General features: G+C 43.7%; 1 long non-coding RNA gene across 3 annotated transcripts in view; it reads left to right on the top strand.

Annotated features, from left to right (window-relative positions):
* Window positions 1–15,233, top strand: part of LOC125749692 (uncharacterized) — a 125,380-nt gene that overhangs the window by 32,214 nt on the left and 77,933 nt on the right. For 2 of the 3 annotated variants that reach the window (XR_007399987.1, XR_007399988.1), the window contains exon 2: window positions 5,803–5,996. The exons of the other annotated variant lie outside the window; for it this stretch is intronic. This is a non-coding gene — a long non-coding RNA (uncharacterized LOC125749692). The remainder of the gene's footprint in view (window positions 1–5,802; window positions 5,997–15,233) is intronic. 3 annotated transcript variants of the gene reach the window in all.

Below are 15,233 nucleotides of genomic sequence, written 5' to 3'. Positions count from 1 at the left end.
TGGAATGTCCGCTACATGTGCCTGTGATTTTTCTGAAGCGCTTCACGAATTGCCTGTGTTAAACAGAAGTAATGAGGTAATAGAAATTTCCAGCAGATCCTACCTGACCGGAGCAATTCATAAGTGACACTTGTGCCATGCAAATGTAAACGCCGTTAGTTTCAGATCCTGAAAATTGCAGACTGTGTCTGTATAGTTGTGGGTTTGAATTCTGTATCTATCAGAGGAATCATATCACTGCAGGTCCCTTGATTATAGTCCTTAACCCCAGTGCCTCTACTCCCAGTCCCAGACCCCTGCCAATGAGCTGTGCTCACTTTTACATCACTAAATAAATCAGTGTGAAGTTTACTGTGCAAAAACTTTTGCTGTTAACCTGAGCACAGTGTTGGACCAAGAAGCATTGCTGATGGGAGAAGGAAGCACATTAAAATGTTATATATCATGCTGTTGGCTTAAAAAAATGGATACGCATATTCTAGCTTAGTGAATTTAGACATATCTATGTTTATATGGCCAATTTTGATGCTGTGAATCAAAGTAACGGTCAATTATTCTTCAAAATGCAGTCATCTCTATTCATTAAGCTAATTACCTAGAGCTTCATGGAATATCGTGGATCATAGTTTGCTCTGACAGGGAATACATGGTTCTAGCGGCAACTCTAACATTGTGGCTTTTCTGTGCTTTGAGGAAGTGCGTGAACTGTGCATGTCTGTACATGGCAGATTGAGTAATTCATACTTACAGTATCATCCTAAGGATTTCCCTGGTTTTAAGTGAGCTTTCAATAAAGAAAAGACTGTTGTTAATGCTATTATTATCATCCTCAAGCTGTGATATTAGAGATGTACAGTATTAAGTCTAATACTTTTAATGTCGCACTTTCTGATGTTTTGAACAGTCGTCTTATTAGGTTCTTTGTTTAGAGGATGTTATGTTGCGTTTATGCTAATACAGTTTACACCTGTACCTGGGTGTTCACTGGAAGCTCAGCCTAGCTGCACTGTAATGTGCTGTTTGCCTCACCTATACATCACTTTCGACATGATCAATTATTTCATTTAGCAGACGAGCCGTTCTTGTATCTGCTTGCCACGAGTGTTTAACCGTTTGGGAAAACTCATTTCCATTAATTTGTCTCATCACGGCACGAGCGACCCGTCTGATTTGAAAGTGAAAGGCTCCCAAATGTCTGATCCAGTTTTAGGAACGTAGCTCATGTTTGCAAGGGATGGAATGATAAACTAAAAGGCCGAAACAGCAGAACGCCGTCGACAAATTTTATGCATGAGTGATCAGCATGTTCTGCATTGACATATAGTCCAAATACTCTATCTGTATCGATTAGTTAGGGCTGCCCCAGGTGATGTTAAAAGCGCTTTATGAAAGACACTGATGGCTGTTAACTGCCTGGAACGCATCTGGAAACAACCCAAATAAGCCCGTCTCGAAAATTTACTCCAGGCTTTATAGCTGCTCTCAATTTTATTGCTTTATCTAGATAAACAATAGTGAAGTACAGTAAACAACATTCAATAGGCATTAGCCATTTATTTTATCCATTTTCTGTTGCCGTTCATCCAAGATTTCGTATTGGCACGAAGCCGGGTTGCTGGGGCTTGCGTTCGGTTCCTGACCCTGTGTGAGGATTGCGGACAGCTGAGGCACACGGGACAAGACTGGTTGTTTGATAGCTAGCCTGGAAGCCATCCCAGACAGAACAGGCCGCGAATCAGGCTGCTCCCATGATGCACTGCCAGCGTGTTACTTGGTGCGCACGTGTGCATACACTAAGGACAGTTTACGGATGTCTCTGCATTATGGAAGGAGACCAAACACGCAGTGATTCCACACAAAGAGCTTCGGCAGAGACTGGAGCCAGCACTGCGCTACCCGCTAAGCCAACACTCTGCCGTTCTCATTTTTTGATGTTATAATTTAAACTGTGGAATGAAAACATTTATACTTGAATGACGGAATATGCTTGAATATGAATTTGTTCATAAGTGTCTCATTATGAAATCGTACCATATGTTCAGTGCATAGGGAAGTGTCATAAAGACGTTCTGAAAAGTGTCGGATCTGAAAAAAACATCATTTTTTTAATGGCACCGGGAATAATGAAAAGATGGAATTTAAGTTAAAAAAATTGTAAAAAGTCCAAAAAAGTTAAACTGGCCAAAAACCTATATATTGTCCAATAGATGATAAATATTACCCATATAGGCATGTTTCACTTAAAAAATATGTTCATTAAGTCCAAAAGGGGTTACTGGTTATTACTATGGTAAAAATGCAGCATGGATGAGTACAGGGAGAGCAGAGACAGATAGGCGAGTAGGAGCATGAAACACCAGGAGTAGCAGAGACTCAATGCTTGACAAGGCACCGAGTGCGAGGTGAGCTTGATGGAAATCAGAGGAGTTGAGCCGTCAGCGAGAGGCCACAGTCAGGCAAAGCGTGAACCGTGACTTTCCGCTGTGCTCTCCGCCGCTGTCACACTTCACCCCGGCCGTCTCCGCTCTGCCCGTTCCACTACGTCAGAAACGTCCGCTGACAGCGACCTGTGAAGCCGGCGAAGGCAGGAAGTCGAACGCGCGCACGTCCGTTAACGGGCCAGATGGCTGCCAGGAGAGTGGCGATCGGCGCCACCATCTCACAGACGTGACGGAATGGAACGGCATCGCCACGCTACAGGCAGACTCATCGGCGCCCCCTAAAGGTCCATTTAGGAAGTAGATGCAGGTGTTTTGTCATCATTGCATTTCACAGAGGAATTTGACAGATTTAGTCGGTACAGAGGCTGACGTAGTGTCTGGGTAGCGCTGCTGTCTTCATGGCTTGAATCCAACCCTGTCTGTGTGGTTTTTGCATGTTCACTCCGTGTTCTTCTGACACTCTGTTCTCCACCCACACTTCAAAGCGTGCAGTTTAAAATAATGGGTCATTTAAGGACACTGATTATTTTGTGTTTGAGTGGTATGTATGCATTTGTGTGTGTGTGTGTGTGTGTGGTCATGTGTATATTACACTGTGGGGACCAAATGTCTCCCCAATGTGATAAAAACCTGTTATTTTGACATTGTGGGGACCAGCTATATAAAATGTAATTTTATAGAAATCTGGCAAAAGGTTATAGCCATGGATCAGTTTCGTTCCCCAGCGTACGAACAACATTAATATTCCTCCAATGGTACAGAAATGTTCCTCAGAGTCCTTAAAGATACATTTACTGACAGCTACTGTAGGATACAGTTGGCAGACCCTTGAGGGTACAGCCCCAGTGAAAAGTAATTGGACCCTAAAGGTACAGATTAGCACTTACTAGCTGTAATAAATGGGGAGGGGGCAGTCCTAAATATTAGAATAGGACCGGATCGCTATAGGAGACCCCAGGCGATCTCCCGAAGCCATACAGACTCGAGTTGAGGATGGAACGACCTTCCGGTTTCGTGGCAGTCACCTGGCATCAACACCAAGCGAACTGAACCCCGTACTTCCATTTGAGCTTCCTGGCTGCTATGGGGCTGTCTGTCTGGTGTTGGCCCAGCTCTGAATTCCTTTCAGACGTCGTGGGCCATCGTGGCTCCCGCCCGGCCGGCCGGCCCTCTCGCAGGCCCGGGGAGGCGTAGAGGCCACTCGATTTAGCGCGGCTGAGGCTTATCAGGAGCTTCACAAAGAGCCACCGCGGCCGACCGCTGAGCTGCGCTGCTGTGAATTGCGCGATAAGGGGTGTGGGTGGTTCCGGTGCCGGCCGACTGGGTCAGACTGGCGGTGGAGAAAATATTAAAATACTTTGCTTCGGAATAACAGGATTGAGCAAGAATAAGATGTTAACTTGACGTCGGACATGGTAATCAAAAATGCAAGTCGGGTACTTTTTATACTAGCGATCCTGGCTAAATATGCATAAAACCCACAATACAAGAAGCACATTGTGTCCGGCATCTAAAATATCCTGATAGCCTTCCTGTGATTCGTTTTATTCATTACGTAGTTTTACGCGGTAGTGAAATGCTTTGTTGCTGAGCTTCAATACTGTGGCACCACAGACATAAGTGTAATGGAGACAACATATTAATAATAAGCGTCGATAAATAGTGTGCAAATGGCAGTAAATCGACAGGTGGCAGTGAGAACCTAAAGAAGTCAGTGTTTACATACATGTTCAGTTAACTGTGGTAGTACACTGCTTACGCATTGGCCCTAGAACAGGGCTCCCCGATTTCTAGTCGGGGAAGGCTATTTTGCAGACTTCCCAGCTCAAACACATCTTAAATTAATGAGCTAATTACCAGGTTTAGTAGGTGCGTGTCAGCAGAGAAATCTGCAGACTGCGTTGCAGACTGGTCCCTCCAGGACCGGAATCGGGGGACCCTGGTCTAGGCACCATCCTCATTAAGTATCCAAACTGCCGGTAGATAAAAGCTGGTCTTCAGCCAGCTTGTATACAGAACCTGACTGTGGCATGAGCTTCCAGGTGATATTTCAAGACGTTATTGCCTTTTAGTCATGGACGTCGTCGTCGCTCTTTTTTTGGAAAACACTTCGGTGAAAGAGAGGAAGAGTCATTGTCCACGTCAAGAAAGCGGGACTCTGTTCTTTACGAGCGTGAGTAAGAGGCAGGCCCCATGAGTGCCTGGCTTACAGTCCCTATGCAGTCACAAGCAGATGGGAAATGGACACCAGAGAGCAGCACAGGGGCGCCGGGAGCCTGGCTATTGGTGTCATGTGGAAATTGGGATAGGCCACCACTGTTTCGAAGCAGCCGCCCCCCACACGTGTGTAATGTTATCGTCTCCCCAGCGCCCCCTGACCCCATTCTCAGAAATCTATACCTGTGCTGATACGGTGGTCTTAGTCTGCAGCCCCACATTCCTGATGAATTTGCGGCATGTGTCTGTGTTCGTGATGAAGGATTCCACTGGTTTGATTGCAGTGTGCGGCGTGTGACCGCTATGGGTCACGGATCCAAAACTCAAACATTGTGCCACTTTAAAAAGAAAAACATATTAAAAAAACACACAGATCTGCAGAAAACTGTCCCTTAAATCTCCTGTTATGTAAGGAACAAATTCACATTCTCCAGCCAGAATCCATCTCTTAATCAAAGATGATGTGTTTCCACACTTCCCATTAAAGAGAGTAGTCAGTTAAATAGTTTACAAATTCTAAATCAATTACCATGTTCCCGGATAACAGGTAACCAGTGTGGAATCGTGCCTGGCAGCTCCCAGAGAATCAATTCCGATTAATCTGCTATCTCCATTGCGAGAGTATTGCATGCTAAGCCAGGAAACGTTCAGTTGCGCGCTTACACGATAAACGCAACGCAGAACTGTTTGCACAGCTGCAAAGCCAAACAGTTGTGGCCATAAATCCAAAACAGAATAATTAACAGATGCTTTTTATCACAGCACTATCAAAAGATGACATCCTTAGCATTTTAATGCTAATCAGTGGCCAACCGCGTTTCCGCCTGGATTGTCCTGCTCTGCTGACAAACACTCTAATAAAAACACTAACACTAATATGTTGTCTTGCCGTGACCTTTTCCCAGCACGGCGCTGAAAACTGCATTATTTTTAAAAGCAAGATTGGTATAATTATTTGTAGGTATCCATAGCACGCTGTAAAATCGCCTTATCACTGAAGCGTTTCTTTCCACTGATGAGACTTTCGTCATTATTAAGAAGCATTTTTCTGCTTGCCAATCATCCGGAGTACTTCTCATTTAGCGTTCGAAATAATGAGTAATTATATTGCTCTGCCTTTCCAATAATAGTTATTCTTGCACAGGGGTGGGAGAGGAAGGCTTAACAAGCTCACAGACTAAGGACAAGCCGGTTTGCTGTGAGGGAAGCCAGCCAAACGCTGAATCCGGGGACCCTTTCGGCCGTGACCTGCATGACCCAGCTAGCTTTGGGAACAAAGCCAAGGGGAGAATTGGAAAGGGGTGACGGACCTGCAGGTTTGCACTGGTGTTCGGAGAGGTAAGGGGGATATTTCAGCATCATGGACAATCATCTGTCTGGCTCATATGCCGCCCCACCCCCCCACACACGACAAAGAGGCTTCCTCTTACGGGTCCACCATGATGCGCAGGTTTACCGGGGGGGGGTTACAATTGATCTGGCCCGCTGACTCAAACCTGAGCCCCGTCCGGCCTGTGAGGGCCCAGTTGCTCCATCGCTGATGGCAGCCCCAAACCACTGCCCCATCACCAGTACCCCCGGGCACTAAAAACTAGATAAAATAAAATATAGGCCTAATAAAGTACGATAATTGCACCCAAATTGTTTCCGTCTACTACCCCCCCCCCCCTCAAAAATCTTCTTAATGGAGACACAGAATGGTGTTCCAGGTCAGCCGACAAATGCAGTGAGAGCACCCCACTTATCTATTTATGTTTATGTTTATGTATTATTTGCCGAAATCTGAGTCGAGCTTAGCCAACGCACTCACAGGAGCAGGTCCATACTGCCGTAGCTGCCTACTCGGTCCGACCAGGTGCCCGGTTTCACTGAGTAATCTGAGCACCGTCTCTGCACACTACCGCCCCCCAGGACGTTTTAATGCAAAATGTGATCCGCAGATTTATAAATAAGAAACGCCACATCTAGATGGAGGGCTCACTTTGCACTTACTGGCGAAACCTGTAGGAATTTTAATGAGATCTAGAACCAAAAAGTAAATATACTCTCCACTTTTCTACATACTGTACTTATATATGTCTCTGTCTGTCTGTCTCCCTTTTCTGTACTGGGCACATGGACACACTGCATGTATATGGAAGGAGGGCGATTCTTTTTCTTTTCGTTATCATGGCATTAGCTGTCCCTGGAAATGACTTTTAAAATAACCGGTTTAAAAGTGGTAAGTTAAATGAAGCAGAGTGAACTGAAAATACCAGAGGAGTGCCTATGTTAGCATGGATTTGCAGCCCTCTTAGAAATGCAAATAAATATTTACGTCAATATTTTTTCTTTAAACTGGATCATCCTTGGTTTGAGCAAATATTCTTTATGCAAATGATGCTTGCTGTCATCTGAACTTTAAAAAAAATATATATATATATTCTTGGTATATTTTCCTGGAATGCAAATCGCAATCAAAAATGCAGTTCAAGTTTATTAAATCCAGTCAAGGCTGGACATAAGGTCATTGGCATATTTGCTTAATTTTCTGTGAATGAAAATGTGCTAACTCAGTTCCCGGCTACAGTGTTTATCTAACATAAACAGTCACTTATTCGTTAAAATTATGCAGGCTTTTTCTTTCTTTCTCCCATGTTGGGGGGGCACATCGACGCAATATATGCTCTCAAGTATCTGCTGGTTATTAGTGCATATTGACAGTTGCAATTACAGCAAAGGTAGATGGTGCATTATTGAATGCTGGTATTTTTTTAACACAATACATCTATATGACATTGTTTCAGGAAACACTCTCAAAGCAATTTCCCAAACATTTATTTTCACTACTATACCGATTTTTCAGACAATATTGAAATAGCCAAGGGCGGGGGCAGATATATGAGATCATTATCTTAGCCTATTTGTCATAGTTTAATAAATCATGCAAAACATGCTCTCTAGGCCAAAATAAATTGCTTGTACTACAAGTAACGCATGTCATGGTGTGGAAATTTAAAACCCCAAAAGCAACCGATTTGAGTAAAGGAAAATTAATACTCTGAAAAGGTATAAAAATGGACAAAATAATTAATTTTAGCATTTACATAGACACTTATCAGGGGAATGGGCATTTCTACCCACAAAACATGTTAACACCATTTTAAAATAGGTTTAACGTTGCAGGTTCAATCCGCAGGAAGAATTTGCACAGAACCATTATGTATGTGAAAAACAGAACGAGCGACAACTGCTTTGGATTTTCACAAATATATTTTTTCCAAAAGTCAGTTTACTTATGTGGTGTTTTTCCTTGTATTGTAAGTTAATCAGAAGTTTCTGATTGTTGTATTAACCAGTAGTGAGACGTTACGTTTGTACACAAAGCGCTGAGTACAGACCTGTTAAGGAGAACTTCTGGAAAGCTTCAGCAAGCTAAGAATTCTTCATTACTCTACATTACTCTGCTTTACTGATCGCAAGCGCTAAGTAAGCCTTGCAGGCAGTCTCTCTCTTTGCAGGCAGTCTCTCTCTTTGCAGGCAGTCTCTCTCTTTGCAGGCAGTCTCTCTCTTTGCAGGCAGTCTCTCTCTTGCAGGCAGTCTCTCTCTTTGCAGGCAGTCTCTCTCTTGCAGGCAGTCTCTCTCTTTGCAGGCAGTCTCTCTCTTTGCAGGCAGTCTCTCTCATATCAGGGAATAAACGTTTGAAAAGCAGGCTGCTATGTATCCACAGCTAGGTTTTATCCTGTGATAGATACATGACCCTTTGACAGTTTAGACAGTTCTGCTATTGCAGCTGGCGAATGACAGTTGTGTCACATGAACAGGGCTGGTTTGTTGATTCTAGGGTCCCAGACAAAAAGTCAGTTTGCCCCCACTGCCCCCCCACCCCAAAGATATTTCAAAAACTAAATAAATAGCTAGCAAGTAGATCCTAAGGAAATCCTAGCTAGCTTAGCAGAATATGCTGCTTCAGCATCTCCTAAATAAAGACATCAATTTAATGTTTAGTGTATTGACTGTTTGTGGCCAACAGGGGGCCCCCAAACCTCAGGGGCCTATGCAAATGCACTGTTTAAGTGGAGGTAAAGAACACCACTGCACATGAACAAGACCTTCGTCCAAACACCATCGATATATATTGGCACTGCTACAGCCGGGAAGGGATATTAATCATAGCAGAATTCATTTAAGGTCACACTCTCAAACGAGCAGCTGCGTGTGCAAATGTACTCACCTTTGTTCCAGCTGGGCTAATTATGTGTAGCACCCTATCGAAGGAAGTGGGCAAGGTTGAGGGTCGAGGACTGAACTGTGTCCAGTGACACATCGCACGCTAACATTAGCCAGATGTTGCATTACCGTTTGAAGCAGAGCTAGTTATGGTAAACATTATAGATGAATCCCATTGAGCTGCCACTGGAAAAGCTCAACGACACAAACCCAGCAGAGGGCCTGTCGCCGTGCTGGTCTCCTTGTGAAATATGAGCTTGTATGATCAGCAGCTGTGTGGCTCCAGTGTTTCTGCACCTCTGCACATTCAATCGAATGAGCAGATTAAGATCTGTGATTTCTGTCCCCTTTGTTGAAATGACGTCAGAGATCTGGGTTATGACACTAAAAGTACAAGCAATCAACAAAACTTAGAAAAATAAGCCTTTTTTCTATGCTATTCTTGGAAACTAATAACCATCATATCCATTACACATGCTTATAAAATGCATATTCTTATCTTTATACATGCCTATAACACGCATATTCCTATTTTCATACCTGCCTATAACCTGCATATTCCCAACTTTATACATGCCAATAACATGCAAATTCCTAATTTTTTATATGCCTATAACACGCATATTCCTATCTTTACATGCCTATAACATGCATATTCCTGTCTTTGTATATGCCTATAACACACTGATTCCTACCTTTTTACATGCTTATATCGTGCATATTCCTGTCTATACAGTACATGCCTTTCACATACATATTCCTGTCTTTGCATGCCTGTAAGATGTATGTTCCTTTCAGCATCTGATTTCTGTATTCTGTTACTGACCTTCAGCAGATAGCTGTTACATTGACGCCTGTACTGTTTTTCAGTCGGTCAAATTTAATTTAGCATGGAGTATGTTTACAAACAGGCCCTTGTAAGTCCCTCACAGATGAGGACATTGGCAGTCAGTCTATGAGGTGCATCCTGCAGTTAGTCTTCTGTCACTCTGACTTACATGCACAACAAGGATCATTGTTCTCTTGTCTGTCATCAGCTGTCCTGGCTCTGCCTATATTTCTATTTTGGCATGTTCATCTTTAATCAGACAAAATGACAAATCTCTTATTATTGTTATTTTATTCACCAAATATGGCGAAAGAGCCAATGATTTCAAGAGAGACATCAGCTGAGAAGTGATGTGCCTGTTTATTCAAAGTTCATTCAAACGGCCAGTTATACAAATTAATAAGTCAGAGAAGCAGCCGTTGATTCATTTCAGATTCACTGTAGCAGAATGATGCCATTTGTTGCCATAATGAAGGCGATTACCTTATAATTCGATCATTTGTTTCCCCAGGAATGGTACTCTAGCTTTTGTGAAAGAACAGGTTTTTCTGACATTAAAAAGTTATTTGTAAAGAAAGGCTTTATCATATTGGGAAAACCTCATTTGAATCCAGTGTTAGTGAAAAAATGGCCCCTCTGCACAGAGAACTTCATACACCCAACCCAGGGGGCCGCTAGGGAATTTGGCCCCCATGAGTGTATATCATATTGGGCTCCCAACCCAAACTAATCCAATTATATTTCAATTTTTTTTACAGGTCCTGTCACTTAGGGGCCCTTGGAATTGTCCTAACACACCCCCCCCCCTTTTATGGCACCCCTGCAGCCAATAAGATAAAAGGAGGATGGTCTTTTAACCACAGAGGGGCTTAACTCTATTTTTTTCTTATATTAATATCAGCATAATAAGACTCGGATATTCCTTTGAACAACCACAATCCACTTCATTTTCGCTCACTTTTAACGTTGCTTACGTGTCTCTTTTCAGCTATTTCAATGAGACACAAAGTACAGACGGGTATTTAAATTTAGCACAAATGGATGTTTAATGTTTAATGCAGTAAGACAGCATCCAGGCAGACAGAGAGGTGTCAGCCTTAGGGTAAATCGATCTGCGATGTTTATCAGTTGCGTTGGTAAATGCTCGGGGAGATTTAGGCTGACAGCATTTTACGGCAGAGACAAGAGTGACTGTGATGCATTCCACCCTGCGACTTGTCGTTTAATTATGGTACATAGAATAACATGAGGTAGGAGTTCAAAGGTTGCTGTGCTTCACCTTTTGAAAACCTAGGTTTTATTCACAATATTTTGCCACAACACGTTTCAAGTTTACAATCATGGTCTTTTTGCATCATCCATTTTTGAAAAACAATTCTTTTTTGATACAGAGAGGGATAGACTTTCAATATTTACTGTTAATGTTAAAATGATAAGCGGAGAGAGACACTAAATACAATGAGTTATGCATTGCTGGCAATTAAGCGCTTTAACTTATTATGGCACGAATGACACGGTGTGCAGTCCAACACTGATAGCGATGTCCATTTGCTGTAGTGAGTTCATTTAAGGATTTAGTGAATCCTGAAGAGTGGAAAGCAATAGGTGCATTTTTGCCTTACACACATAGAGGGAGCTCTTGTCACAGCAGTTGCAGAAATAAGGTTCAAAGGTTTCAGTGGCACGGAGAAGTCCGGCTGGCTGGCTCTGATTTGAAATCTCTGTGTGTTCACTGTGTGGTTAAGTTGCATAAGTCTGTCTCCGGGGCATCTGAGAAAAAATGTAGACTTTGCAAATGAGGGATTGTATTTGCAGCCTCGCTCCACTGGAATATCTCCCACCTATTCTGCAATAGCAATAATGGGAAGTAAAGGTAACCCTGAAAGCCAGGCCTTTCTTCCGAACAGAATGCATTGCTGTTACTGTTAGCATTCCCGGCTACTTATTGTCCTACCCATTTCCAATTTTTAGCAAAACAAGTTAAGCTGATTTTACTACTAACCCCAGAAGGGACATTAATAATTTTAAAATACTGCCCACGATGTCAGCCCAATATCTTCACACCACCATGACATCATGGCAGAAAATGTATTCAGTCTAAACCCTGAATTCCTGCATGCTTTTTATGCTAATGTCCAGGCCGATCCCTGCGGATGCTGGTTTTAAGCAGCAGCTGCTGTTGCCTACATGTGATCAAGAAGAGTGCGTGCGTGCGTGCGCGTGTGTGTGTGTGTGTGTGTGTGGGGGGCACGTGCGTCTGGGGGTAGGGGGCATCCTGGAGGCTGGGCTGGGTAGAGCCGATTTCGGCACCCAGCTCTGAAACGCAATATTACTGCACGCTTGTCAAGTAGCAAAGGCGCTCCGGCCAGACCCTTATCTACAGGCGGTGAAACGCTACATGAAGCATTTATGTGAGCGCTCAGGCTTACGGTGTGCTGGAGGGGGGCGGGATTAGCCGCGTCTCTTTGGGGTGATTTGCTGCAATGTTTCACGTTGGGGTGGGGGGTTCATAATTTATATTCATCATAACGATCTGGCTGATTTAGGAGTCTGAACCCGTAGTGAAGCTGAAATCTAACGTGGAAATGCCGAGACAGTACGAGTGAAACTCTGTGATGCCTTACATATCGCCGGGGTTGCTCTTTGAAATAGGTTTTTACATCAGTAATAAAATAAAAACTCGTACCCAGGTCTGATAAAGATTATAAAATGTCGATATGTGTAGGTCTAAGGGAGTAATTATGTTTATATGCCTGTGGTGCTTCAGTGCTGTATGTGAAGGAAGTTGACTGGATGTCTTGTAAGTATTTTTAGTGAATAATGCAGTAAAGAAGTAGATGAGTATAACTTATCTCCAGGTGGGATGGTAATCAGATTTCTGCAGTGTGGAGGACATTTTATTGGGGGACGGTAGGACGGAGCAGGGATTTTATTGGGGAACGGGAGGACGGAGCAGGGATTTTATTGGGGAACGGGAGGACGGAGCAGGGATTTTATTGGGGAACGGGAGGACGGAGCAGGGATTTTATTGGGGAACGGGAGGACGGAGCAGGGATTTTATTGGGGAACGGGAGGACGGAGCAGGGATTTTATTGGGGGACGGTAGGACGGAGCAGGGATTTTATTGGGGAACGGGAGGACGGAGCAGGGATTTTATTGGGGGACGGGAGGACGGAGCAGGGATTTTATTGGGGGACGGGAGGACGGAGCAGGGATTTTATTGGGGGACGGGAGGACGGAGCAGGGATTTTATTGGGGGACGGGAGGACGGAGCAGGGATTTTATTGGGGGACGGGAGGACGGAGCAGGGATTTTATTGGGGGACGGGAGGACGGAGCAGGGATTTTATTGGGGGACGGGAGGACGGAGCAGGGATTTTATTGGGGGACGGGAGGACGGGACAGGGATTCATTCTGGGGGACGGGAGTCCACACAGGTCTGACGACATCTGCCACAGAAATGACAGCCTGCGGCTTCGGTGGGAGCACTGGGGTCACAGGGGACACGAGAATGAAAACGGGCGTTAGATCACGGCAAGCCTTCAGCTGTGGGACACATACAGGTGCTGAGCATATTTATGAAAAGTTCGCGTTATATATTGATTGTGGGTGTAGGTAAGGAGAGGGCTTATCCAATATTATTATATTATCTCTTTTTCTTTTATTTTTGTTAAATTTAAATTCAGAATGGACCAGCTAAGATTTAAAGGAACCTGTAAGAGGCAAAAAAGAGACATGCATGGAAGGAGTAGACAGGTTGACTGAGTCTAAATCATACATCCCGCGCACTTTGCAGCTGAGGGGCAGTCTGAGATTATTGCAATAAAACCCCGAGTCAGATAGAGTGGCTGACTGTACCCAAGATGAACGGGAGCGGCACTAGCACGCAGGAGGTCAGAATCCATTATAGCTAATTAAAAAACGGGTAAAGTGGAAGTTTTATATTAGGGCAGTATTTCCCAATCCAGTCCTCTGGGACTCGCAGACAATCCACATTTTTGCTCTATCGGGAGCTGGGAGGGAGCAAAAATGTGGACCGTCTGAGGGTCCCCGAGGACCGGATTGGGAAACACTGCATTAGCGAGATAAACTATGAAAATGCCACTGCAGTAGTTAATGTCTCACTTGGTGTGAAGTCTTTAAAATAAAATGGGTCTTTATTTCCATGGTGGAAGCAGACAGAACAGAATATAATGTAAACAGTAGTGAAACAATCACTGATAGAGGTGAAATGAGGAGCGCAGGACCACAGCTACATGGTAATCTGCTGTGACGGTTGACCTTAAAGGCATGTTTTGGCGATATTGATATTAGGATATTTTCAAATCTTAATTCAAGAACTTCAAAAGAATAAATCCCCTTTTTTTAAAGATGCTTATCTAGTACTGCACACAGAAGAAGTACAGATCCTGTAATTATAATCGCTGCATATTAAGAAAAAGATTTGCACATACTGTAACGTATTGGCGAAAGAAAGTTATCACTTGTCTATATTCCCAAGGCTTAGGCAAAAATGAGCACTGCTACAGATTTAATGATTTATGTCTTGACCTGTGTGGTCAAGACATAAATCCCCCAACAACCTCCCGCTCTAACCCCTTTCTGCTCTCCCTGGCTGCCTAGCAGAGAGGACTCGACAAAGACACTCGGAGATCCATGGAACAAGGCTTGTATAGTTCATTATGCTCCAGTGGATGAAATGAAAACAGCAAGGTGATGAAACCACAGTCCATCATAAGTGTGGGACGAGGTTTCGGACAAGACTATTCTTGGAATTATCCCTGTAATGGACTATTCCTGGCATTCCGTTTAAGAACAATTCTTTTAGATGAGTTAGAGGAGTGTTGAGGATGTGTTCAAGCCAAGGACTGTATCTGTTGCGTAACAGTGTCTGGATGTGCCTCTGGCGCTGTGTCTCCTCAGCAGAGTCTGGCCTGATACAGAACAGCAGCTTTAGTTACACCCTTTCATCTCCATGACTCCATTCCTTCTGCAGTTACTTGTTTTGATGGGAGCGGACCCCGTGAGACGGATGGGGCTGTGGCTGAGCTGTCAGAATGAGCGAGCGGCCTGGGACGGATCAGTCCCGTGGGCCTCTTCTTATTTTTCATTATTATTTATCTGTTTTTTGACAAGCTATAGGGGGCTAAGTTCAGCGCCGGTTCGAAGAGATTCCGGAAGAGATGAGAGAGAGTCTTCTTCCTCATGACTGCTACACTTGACTAGGGACTTGTTGACCATGATTGGCCTAATTAGCGAACAGAAAAGGCATTCGGTTAACCTGCATGGTGGGTTTGGGCAGTTGTGTCAAGGAAATTTGTCTACCAAAAAACCCTCTCTGATGTTATGGTTTCTAACTCTCACGCATCTTGCATGAGACTCACTCTTCCAGACTCTCACTCTCACGCTAGAAATCTTACAGCAAATCTATATAATTGCATTATAAACCTAAAATCAGCTACATCAAAAGCATTGGGGTAGTCTGCAAACCTTACAGACTATTTACAAGGCAATAAAACTGTTACATACGTGTAAATG

Source organism: Brienomyrus brachyistius, chromosome 9 (assembly GCF_023856365.1).
Source record: "Brienomyrus brachyistius isolate T26 chromosome 9, BBRACH_0.4, whole genome shotgun sequence".
NCBI classification, from domain to species: domain Eukaryota; kingdom Metazoa; phylum Chordata; class Actinopteri; order Osteoglossiformes; family Mormyridae; genus Brienomyrus; species Brienomyrus brachyistius.
Note: the sequence above shows the minus strand (reverse complement) of the source record. Positions and strands in the feature narration are given on the sequence as shown.